We start from the raw sequence: 12,038 nt of genomic DNA, 5'->3' as shown, positions 1-12,038 counted from the left end.
CCATCATTTTTTCTTACTCGCGATTTCTTTCGTCGTCTTTCGTTTTTTTTTTTTTTTTTGCTACGATTTCTTTCCGTCGTATTTCTTCTTTTTCTCTTTTTTTTTTATGCTATGATTTCTTTTTATCGTCTTTCTTCTTTTTTTATTCTTTTTTTATGTCGTTTAATCTTTCCATTGTCTTTTTTCTTCGTTTCCTCTAAAGAATCTTGAAAAAAATCATTTAGATTGGAGTAACAAAATTAAACGATATAATTGAAATGATAAATTATAGTCATATCTAAACAATCGCTAAACGATCGTAAATATATTACAACGCGTGGTTGATGGGTCATTTTTGTATTTTACATGGTGCGTGTCGGTGCTTTTTTTGTTTTCGAAATTGTTCTAAATACTTGCCACCTTGTTATACTTTTGAAAAGACCTCAAACTTTTTTTTTTAATAACAAAAATAAAAAAAAAAACTTTAAATGAGGTAAAAGGAATTTATTGTCTATATTCGAAAATAGTCTTTTTATTTATTTACTCCTTAAAAATTATTTGTAAAAGAATTAATTAATAAATATTCTGTTAATACTCCAATTGTTCTGTTCTCTATTACCGAAGAACTCAAACAAGGAGACGATCTCCAATGGAAGAACACTTCCCTCTGCCCCAATCCGCCATGAAACAAGATTTCGGGAAATTGCAATATGGGTATCATCAATCTCTTTCTTTTTTCCTTTTTCTTCCTCTTCTTCTTCATTGCTACCTTCACTTGCGACTTCTTTTCGATTTCATTTAGATGCGAGCATTACAGGAGACGGTGCAAAATCCGAGCTCCATGCTGCGACCAAATCTTCACCTGTCGCCACTGCCACAACGAGGCCATGGTCTTTCCGCCCCTCTCTCTATGTCTTTTCCTTGCGTGCGTTGTTTGTTAGAGATTTATATTATATAAGGGTTATGTTTTTTCCATTATGTTGTTGAACTCGAGCTTTCAGTAATTGTGATTTTCTGAAACTTTTGTTGATTTTAGACCTCGCTGAGCAATCCTAGAAAACACGTTTGCCTAACCCTTAAGCATGGAGCTTGGGTTTGTGATTGTTTTATTATTTAAATATCTTAAATATGTTGAAAATGCGTACTTTAATAGCTTAGAAATGAGTAAAATGTATGCAATCTATTATATGAATATTGTGAACACTGTACATACTTAATAATATGTGCTGCTGAAAACATGACCTAACTAAAACCAGACTTGCCTAGCCCTTAGAGTACAGCCAGTTAGGTCAAGTACAATGCGTTGAGTTCCCTCAGTATCAGAACTTGTGTGGGGAACTCTTCACTCTTGGCCTAACCAAAACCAGACCTGCCTTGCCCTTAGAGTTCAGCCGGTTAGGTCAAGTAGAATGCGTTAGGCTCCCTCAGTATCAGAACTTGTGTGGGGAACTCTTTGCTTTTGGCCTAACCAAAACTAGACCTGCCTCGCCCTTAGAGTCCAGCCGGTTAGGTCGAGTAAAATGCGTTGGGCTCCCTCAGTATCAGAACTTGTGTGGGGAACACTTCGCTTTTGGCCTAACCAAAACCAGACCTGCCTAGCCCTTAGAGTCCAGCCGGTTAGGTCGAGTAAAATGCGTTGGGCTCCCTCAGTATCAGAACTTGTGTGGGGAACACTTCGCTTTTGGCCTAACCAAAGCCAGACCTGCCTAGCCCTTAGAGTCCAACCGGTTAGGTCGAGTAAAATGCGTTGGGCTCCCTCAGTATCAGAACTTGTGTGGGGAACACTTCGCTTTTGGCCTAACCAAAACCAGACCTGCCTAGCCCTTAGAGTCCAGCCGGATAGGTCGAGTAAAATGCGTTGGGCTCCCTCAGTATCAGAACTTGTGTGGGGAAATCTTTGCATTCATTATGATTATATCACTGGTAAAGGTAGGATTATCAAAAGAAAAAACTTCACAATTAGTTTTCTCAAGATGAAAAATAAGTATCATAAAAAAAATAATTATCGATAATTATAAAATTTTGTGAAATATATTATGATATATAATAATTGTCATCAATCGATTCAAAATTGAATATTTTTTGTACTATTATGTCTATTAATGACAATTATAAAATGTTAAAGAAGGCTATATAATGATTTTTTTCTTTCGGTTGAGAATATGGAAATCGTGACATTTTATTGTCAAGAATATTTGAATCACGACAAATATTTTTTGTCAACAAATGTTCTATCACGATACGACATGTACTTATTGTCACATAATCCATACATGCAACTTTTATAATGTCATATTACATGTTTTGTATAGTTTCTTTAAATCTTGTCATTACACACATAATTTTCACCCTCAACTGATTAACATGTAAATAAAAAGTTTCATATATAACAATAACATAGATAGCGTTTTATATATAACATAGATAACGTTTTTTTTTAAGTACAAATAGCCTATGGAATGTTCCCAAAGGGACAAATACAATCAAATTAGTAACTAAAGTTCGGTAATTAAGTACAATCTAAACAAGCCTCAAATAAATACATTGGAATCAAAAAAATTCCACTAACCTTACGAAATTTCTTATAATTCAATCAAAGAGTCCAATGGATTCTTGTAAAACCTTGTAAGAAAAAAAAAAATCATTTTAAAGCATGCACAAGTCTACACATTAGTATTGACGATAATAATATTAGGATAACTTTTGTAATATATAACACAAAGTACAAATTCTTAACCAAATAAAGACAAATTATGCTTTAACATCTTTATAAACCACAAAATAACAATTCACGTAAGCGAAGTCTAACTCCGATGAAAATTCCTATTGAAATATCCTAAAGAAAAAAAAAAAAAAAAACGAAAGTGGTCATCTTCTTTTTATATGTACACTTATTATACAACCAACATTATGGTTATTCTCTGGTTACATATATGATATGTAACTAGTGTGTATTCTTTCACTTATGGACAAGAAGAAGTAAGATAGTAATAATAATAAAGAAACATCTGCTATTTACATTCCACCTAGTGAATTGATGCATGGTTGATCCGAAAAAATACAAAGAATAAACCAAATTTTTTTAGAAAAAAAAAAACTGTACATAAAAAGAAGGAAGTAAGAGAGAAAAGAAATTTTCTCATTATTACACCTTCAAATATTTCTAAACTTTATATTGTTTTGTAATATAATTATTTTTCCATTTTTTCAAATTATGTTCTTGTATCAATGTTTAGGCATCCATTTACAACAGATATCTAAATGTTATCGTACTTTATAGAAACTGTGATTAAAAATGACAATCATATATAGTCTAATTAAGTTACAGTAGAAGTTTCCTTAATTAATTATAACAACTTACATCACTTTTTTTTTTTTTTAAATTTTCATAGAAATTAATATTTTCATGAAAGTGAGATCTCAAAACTATCAAATAGACTTCTATTTTGTAAATATTTTTAGCAGTTTTGACATTATTAGGAGTCCGACTACTCAACGATGTCCTAAACTTAAACTCTAATGGAAAAGGAAACCACCCACTACGATATTGCAAACCCTAATGGCTTTGATATTATATAGTCAATAATTTAGAGAAAAATATTTCTTATTCATATAGAATCAGAGTAAATTTCCAAAACGAAAATTTTCCTTTAAAACACTATAATTAGTCAAACAAAAAAGAGTGTTAATAGTCAAATATAATTTTTAGTTGACAATTAATTAGCTGTGTTAATTATGACAATAATTATAAAAAAATTAAATTAAGATTATGATCTTAACTTAAAATTTAAGTTTTTATTTTAGATAGAGAGAAAATTGGTATAAAATTTAAATTAAGAAGAATATTCTTGAACTCTTTTTAAGTTCTAAGGGTATTTTTGAAATAAAACTTCAACGGTTTTAATCTAAAAGTAACGGTTTTTGAATAATTTTAAAAGTTTAAGAATATTTAGAATTATTTATTTTAAATTAGTTCTACATTCGCTCCTATAAATTCTGAATTAAAATTTAAAAGCGTTTTATGAAACAAAAAAATCACAGAACATTTAGATTTATTTATGTTTACAAATAAATGTTTTGCTCTTTATACGGTAGAAGTCCTATTAACACTATTTCAAATTTCAAAAAAACCTTTATTCCCTCTCCTTTGAAACCCTCCCTTCACAGCTTCTCTCATTTATAATTTCTTCACGTTTCTTCTCAACGGCACTCTCTCTCCCCTCTCCCTCTCTCTCCTCCTCCCCTTCTCTCTCGCTCTCTTGTCTCCTTCGTCTTCCTCGTCTTCCTCGTCTTCACTCTTCCTATCTCTCAATTTCCATTCTCTAAAATGAAGCATGCACCCAAGAAACCCATACCCATGTCGCCGATCCACTGCCATCTTCTATTCCTAGCGCTAACGGCGCCAGAATCAAGGGCGGCAGACCCCTCGGAAACCTACATCGTCTTCCAAAGAAAATGATTCACCGTCCGATCCCAATTCATGGTTCCCGATTTCAAACCCTCGCCGACTAAGTTGAAGAGCCTGCTCTCTCTTCTAACCCACTTAAGCGGAAGCTCAGTATGGAGACCGTTCTTGAGAATTCCATCCCTGGGTTGTCTGGTTCTATTGCGAAGGTAGTTTACGTGGTGTGATTATTGGGGTTTTGGTATATTTTTGTTTTAATTTGGGTGGTGAAATGATATTTTCCTGTAATATGAAAAATTAATTTCGTCTTATGCTGAATCATCTCACAGATTAGAGAAGATGTAAAATCTGGTGTAGAAAATTTAACAGAGGAGTGTGTATCCACAATGGCAGACGTTACTCGGCTTCTAATGAAGGTTTTTATCTTCCTCGTGCTAATATGCGCACCTAAGTGCACCCCTATCCATGGAAGTACGGAGGTAAGTTTCCCTTTTGGAATTCAAGTTCTGTATTTCTCGTTGGAGTTTAAGAGGCATTTTTGTTGTTGTTCTTCTTCTTGCATAACTGTGGTTGTGGAATTTGGGTTCTAAGAAGTGAAAGAACTTGTATTATAGTTTTCTGTGGTAAAAGGAATTGAACCCACTTGCCATGTGTTCACTCAATTTGATTTTTTACTGTAATTTGAGTCAGTTATGGTCATTTTCAAGGGGTTCAACTGCATCCGGGAAGTTGGGAAGGCGTCAAAAGGGATTTTTTAAGCCAGAACTGACTTCTCTCACTTTCTTTCTTTGCACTACTAACTTCCAAAGTTTTTGTGACTGTTAGAAGTTTCATCAAGTGTTTGTGTTTGTGTTTGCTACTTGGTTATGCTTCATAATTGCTTTAGGTTCACAAAAATACTATAACCTGTAGCCCTGTAATTCTATCCATTTCAGGAGTTCGAAACCTTTTTGTGTGTAGGAACTAACACAAATTGAACATTTCTAAAGTAAAAAGAAGTTGGGTTTATAGAAAATATAGTGCCATTTGGTTGAGTTATGACTACTTTTGAAGATGGTTTTATTTTAACTAATGACTGCATTCGCTAGTTTGTTTTTTTTGGTACTTCATTCACTGTCCATTTTCTCTCCATGGTCGAGTTTCTCTCCCCTCATTTATTTTTTATAACATTCATTAGATCACTCTTTAAATTATTCAATTACAAAGGAAAGACTACTTCAATTCATTGTCAGTAAACTATTTTTTTCCTTTAGTAACAATTGCTCACATCATATTGTCATTTCTCTATGTATTGTCTATAGACCAGGGTGAATTCTAGTTCTCTTCTAAGATAAAATAATTACCAGCTAATCATTTAGGAAATATTTCAGTTAAATGGCTCTTGGGTTGTCAACTGTACTATTTTTTATCTGTTTTCTGTGTGCGGTTGAAATTCTTCTGATGTACCCCATCTCCTGTGATTCTCTTCTTCAAAATCAAATAGTAGAAGTATTTGTTGGTTCATCTGTTCCACTTGCTTTGTCCCCTGTCCAGGAGTCCAGAAAGTTTTCACCTGCAACACAGTGAAAGCAAACCTTCGTCTATCGAAGAAACACGCTCATGAGAACATTGAGATCAATTTCAACAAGCTTTACTACTAGTTTTGATAAGCTTACGAGTTTTGGAAACATAAGATTTGATCGAGAAGTTAGGAGTGAAGGTTTGGGATATCTTGAAAAGATTGCATTTTTTTCTTGTATTTGAGGCCCCTTGAAATTTTGTTGTTTGTTGCCCTCTTGTTTTCTGGAGCTTCTTTCCTACAATGACTAAGATTGTTGGTACTCTGGGTCCTAACTCTCAATCTGTACAAGTTATTTCTGCTTGTTTGACGGCTGGAATGTCTGGTATGGTTGGCTTCCTTAGCAACTCTCCCTTTGTTTCTAGTGGGTAATGCGTTTGAGTTATAGTAGGGAACTTTTGTTTTTCTATTCTTTCTTTGGTGGCTGCTAGTTGCTCGGTTCGACATTTCATGGGGCAGTCCAGATTACCATCAAGAGACTTTGGAAAATTTGAAGATTGCTGTTAAAAGCACCAAGAAACTTTGTGCTGTACGTTCGTTTTTAATACGTTTGAGTGTATATTTTATCATTTGAACTTTCCTACCATTTTCTTAGTAACTTGGCCAAAGAATAAGTAAGCTAATTCTTCTGCTTTTTTCAGGTTATGCTGGATACAGCGGGTCCTGAGGTGTTGGTTACTAAAGTGACAAATCTATCTCTCTTCAGGAAGATGGGTTTGTTGTTCTAACACCCAATCAAGAACTAGAGGCATCTTCGGAGCTGCTACCTACAAATTATGGTGGACTTTCAAAGGTTGGGAAATACTATAAAACTTCATACTACTTGTGGAACATTTTAGATCATGCCAAATCCACAGCCAAACAAGGAAAATCTGTAGCCCTGAAGTTCAGGAAAAACTTTCTATGAATTAAAGTTTTATTTTAAATTGATATTGAAAAGCCCCTCGTATATTTCTAGAAGTGGCTATTTGTTGTTATACAAGAAAATAAAACAAACAAATAAATAAATCCAAACTATTATTTAATCTAAAATCATCAACTAAACTAATGTTAACTGACTATACTAATGATTTAATTACTTGTCTGCATCGTGTCTGTTGCCTGATGCAATTTACTCAGTCAAAATTGCATCGTATCAAGACACGTGAGTTTTTCATTAAAAATTGATAAGAGGTTAAGATTTTAATATTCTTTAGTTTATGCAAATAAGATATTTTGCAAAGTCAAAGTTTATAAAAGATGGGCGTTCTTTCATTCACTGCATTGATTATACAATAATCTCCTTCATATTACTAAACTTGAAATTTTCTTATATAGGTCGTTAAGAAAGGAGACACCCTTTTTCTTGGTCAGTACCTCTTTACTGGAAGTGAAACATCTGTCTGGTTGGAGGTAATGGGGCATATTGGTAGGGATCTTCAAATTTTTTTTCACTGTAAGGAATCGTGGTAAATGATGTTATGCTGAGTTATGTCTGTCGGGGATTTATCAGGTTTTCGAAGTGAAAGGAGATGATGTTGGTTGTGTGGTAAAGAACTCTGCCACGTTGGTTGGTACAATGTACACTTTGCATGCTGCTGAAATTCACATTGATCTTCCAACACTTACTGAGAAAGGCAAAGAGTAACATTCTTCAGTTTCCTGTTTGTTATGTCTGTTAAGTCTCTTTGATTGCTTGCAATTAGCTTATACAACCTTAACATGATTGGTAGCTCATAGTATTTTTTGATGCTGACTGGTGACTTTAGATCATAGCTACGTGGGGAGTAAAAAACAAGATTGACTTCCTCTCTCTGTCACATGCTAGACATGTGGAAGATGTTTGACAAGTATTATTTCCTTGCATTGAGTCTTCACTTTAAACAAATGATCAATTGTGGGTGATTTGACTATGTTGATTATTACAATAGAGGATATTGATTGCTAAATTAAATTTTTATGTAGGCTCGACAATTTCTTTCTAAGCTAGGTGACCTTAACCAAACTCAAATATTTGCAAAGATTGAAAGTGTAGAGGTAAGTCATTGTCAGCTCACTTTTTACTCGTATTCTTTACCATGGTTACGTTAGGATTGATTATTTCTGTTTTCTACATTGTTACAGGTGTTTTTGTTTCAAAAAACTGCCCTTTATAGATGTAATATGGCTGGAAAGCCTGCTGTTTTAACTCGTGTGGTAGACAGCATGACTAACAACTTGAGACCTACACGTGCAGTAGCTACTGATGTTGCCAATGCTGTACTTGATGGTGAGTTATTCAATTTTTAAATCTCTATTGTTTAAAGACCGAAGATGTAGGGCTTTTTTAAGTCATGGTTCTTTTTAATGATGCTGAAGATTGGGTTGAACTTTTTAAAATTTATCTATTTTATGTTCAATTGTATCATTCTATTTAGTGTGAATCAGGGTTCTTAGTTCCATTCTTGACAGGGGATATGATTGTATGGCGTTTTTTTATAACCTGTCTTCTCATGAGTTTGCAGGAAGTGATGCAATTCTTCTTGGGGCTGAGACATTGTGTGGATTACATCCAGTAGAAACCGTTTCAACCGTTAGTAGAATATGTGCTGAGGTAATTTGTGTGTGTATGAGATAGAAACACAGCTTTTAAACCCTAAGCTTTATGTAGTATAAGGTATTTCCATTCCTTTATTCATTACTATTTCATTAATGAATTAATGAAGGCACAACTTTAATTTGGAGAAAACAAACATTTAACGTGAGGTCATGAGTGCACTAAAAGGACTACAAAAGGGCTTGTTAAAGGGAAGTAGAAGGCAAACCATACATGAAAATAAAACACAAACCCTTGCCGGGAAAGGATAAAGTTACAAGTAAAACAAAGGAATATCTCTAAAAGTGGAGGTTGTTATCGCCAAAGAAAATGCTGCATGCTTTCCGTTATAACCACCATTTAGTGCTGCATTCTTTTGTTACTCTGTTAAGTCTCTTTAGGTAAGTTTCTCCCCCATAAAAAGAACTAAAAAGTTTCTTTGATACTATTTAAAGTAAAAAGAGAAGGGAAAACATTCTAAAATCCTGTGCACTAAGGGGCTCGTGAGTTAGAAAAAGTTCACCAAACTGAAGGTGGAACCTTGACAGAGGCCATAGTTTCTCCCCATCCCCTTTCTTTTAATAAGAACTCTTGCATTTCTCCCTATCCGCATTTGTCCCATTATTACCTTGATTCTTTTAACATCGAAACAGAAAATTTTTGTTGATCAAATGAAAATATTACCAAGGAACTAAGGAAGTTACGGAAAACTTCCAATCGAGGAATTCAAACATCCCAAAGATAGAAACAAATAATTACAATAAAATCTCAAAACTCCACCCAAATGATAAAATAAAAACCATAAGCTACCCAGTTCTGAAGTTTCAAGGAGAGTAAATTCGAAGAAAGCTAACCTACCTAAGAACCATGAATTCATTTCCAAAGGAACATCTACAGTAAAGGCTATTTGCTGCGTTCAATCTCTTCCTTTATATGCCTACAAGCCATGTACGTTAATCGCCACTTTTGTGCTTGTTTTAGCATTTTCATCTTTTTTAGATGGATTACACTACACTCAAAGATTGATTTAGTTAGAATTTTGTAAGAGAAAAGGAGGGAAGATACAAAATGTCATAAACATGAAAAAGCATAAGATCGATCCGTATTCTGGTTTCAAAAAGCAATCTTTGACCATGCTTCAAGGTGAGATAATACATAATGTCATAACCATGCTTATTCTTAATACTAGTTTATTCTTTCGTCTTTTATGTTACGATTCAGTTAGTAAAAAGGTTCATTGTCATCCTTTTGTTATGAAGTTCTTATCTTAGTGAATAGCTTTTCATGAAAATTTGGTATCAACTTCTTACCTGCTCAATTGATTATATGGCTTCCTCGGTCCAGTTTGGTTGAAGGGATTTGTTTGTTTTGCAGAACTGGGTTCAATAAATCTGGTTACAGCTTCGGAAAGGTCATTGGCATGTAGTTCAGCAACAAAGGTAGTGGTACTGGTGGGTTCAATGGCTTTTCTTTAGAATTCCTGAATGTTACAATATTATTGGTCACGAGGCCTTTCTCGTTTCTCATGCGTACATGCTCATTTATCTTGAAAACCTTTGTTGTTGTTGTTCAAACTTGGTTGAAGCTGTTGAAGACCTCGGTCAGTCTTCACTTAAACATATTTTGGACAACTTTGTGTGGATAATTGCAATTGTCTCTCTTCCTGGACGAATTTTAGCTGCTTTACGAAGGGGAAGGCAGGTTAGCCCTCTCGCTCCATTGTTTCTTGATTGTCATCTGTGCTTGTTCAACAATGATATATTTTGTTTGTGTTTCTTTTCTCTGTTTTTTTTTATCATAGGTTTGTCTTTGTGGAAAATATGTATAAAGCAAAATATTCTTCAAATTACGGTAGTAGATTTTTTATAGACAACATCTCCATGACTTTCATTTGCTTGCAAGTAGGAGTTAACTGAGTACTCAAACTACTTTTAACTAGTATGTTAGCCATAAATGGGTATGATATTAAAGTGAAAAGTTTGGAACGATCAAATAATTACGGTGTTTCTAGTAAAGATTAGAGAATCCTTAATATTCTAAAGCATAAAATATTACGTTAGTAAGTTGTTTAAGACTTCGAAAGGCAGAATCGTACCATTGAGTTCTTTGCAGCCTGAGTTATTGAACAATAGTTTGAACTATTTTACTTATTACCATCAGTTGGACAAGTGTAGTTCAACATTTTGTTTGTTCGTTTTCATTCATCAGTCTCAAGTGACTATAGTTGAAAGTTCATATGGTTGACAATTGAATTTTCTCTGGTTACATGGGTTGGTGGCTTCTGGGAACTTTACTAGTTTCAATCAATAAGTGATTGTAGTATTGGAGTATCACATAGGCTACTTGGACAGATTATACAAAATTTGTTTTTCCCTTTTTATACTTGATAATGGTTGATTTCATGCAGTTGCAACAATTTTTTCAATTTCTGGAAATCGAGTTTGATAATGTTTTGCTGGAAAGAAAGGAGCTCCAAAAACAATTCCAGGCTGCTTTGAAGGAGCATAAGATGATGGAATTGATGTTGGACGAACTTGAAATGATACATGAAAAGGCAACCAACAAGATTGCACTCTTAGAAAGTGAGGTAATGGCCTATCTATCTCCTGTACTAAATGTTATAAATTACATTATGGATGGGTGGAACTGAGAGCAAGTATCATAGTTTTCGATAAGAAGGGGAAGGAGAAATTTATGCAATTGCTATAGGAGAGATTGAACTTTGACATAAAATTTAGTTTACTTTTTATGAGTTGAAAGTTTGCATGTTGGTTAAGAACCGAGTGATGAACTCTATACAGTGCATTAACAAATAAAATCTCTTTCTTTCTCTCTCTTTAAATAAGTACATATATATAGACACACAATCTGCAGTCGTATGTGAATCTATCTTTTTAGACGTTAGAATGTTCAGCAACACTGTTTGCAGTTCTGTTGACCCATCATCCATGTGTAACCTCTCTTAGAATGATATTAACACATAATAGTGTTGACGAGTTCTATAAAACATTAGATATAAATTGATTCCGAGAAATGAATCCTTTTTTCCACTTAGGTTGAGAAATTGGCTTAAAAATACCAGAAAAGCTTCGCTTGTGTTGAATTGAACCATTATATGCACATTTGTAGGAAGGTCAGCATTCAATTGGTTATTGTAGAGGTTGAAAAGGGCTCTTTCGCAGCTCTTGTAGTGTTAGAAGATGCTTAAATTTTTATCTCTACGAATAATTTTTTCATTTTAGCTTTGATCTTATATTTGAATTTGATTTTCTTTTTCGTAATTTCAAGATTGTTCTTTGAGGACAGACCAAGAGCACAATGCTGTTGAGTGAAGGAATAGCGTGATAAGAGGTAAGTGTTTTCCTTTAACTGAAAATAAAGGAGTTTTTTGTTGTTCTTTTTTTTAAGTTATGTAAGATGATAGTATTCTAAAGCTTAACTATTTCTCACTGCATTAAATCATAAATTGACTTTGATGCTAGACTTCATTGCATTTTAGATAGAATTTAACTAGGTGATGGTTGGAAATAGCACCAAAAGTT

The 12,038-nt window shown here is 33.7% G+C and overlaps 1 pseudogene; it reads left to right on the top strand.

The window, feature by feature from the left end:
* The first annotated feature begins 4,151 nt into the window (after positions 1-4,151).
* Positions 4,152-12,038, top strand: part of LOC127144495 (pyruvate kinase 2, cytosolic-like) — an 86,611-nt pseudogene continuing 78,724 nt past the window's right edge.

Source organism: Cucumis melo, chromosome 12, assembly GCF_025177605.1.
Source record: "Cucumis melo cultivar AY chromosome 12, USDA_Cmelo_AY_1.0, whole genome shotgun sequence".
NCBI lineage: Eukaryota > Viridiplantae > Streptophyta > Magnoliopsida > Cucurbitales > Cucurbitaceae > Cucumis > Cucumis melo.
This window is presented reverse-complemented; position numbering and strand designations above follow the sequence as displayed.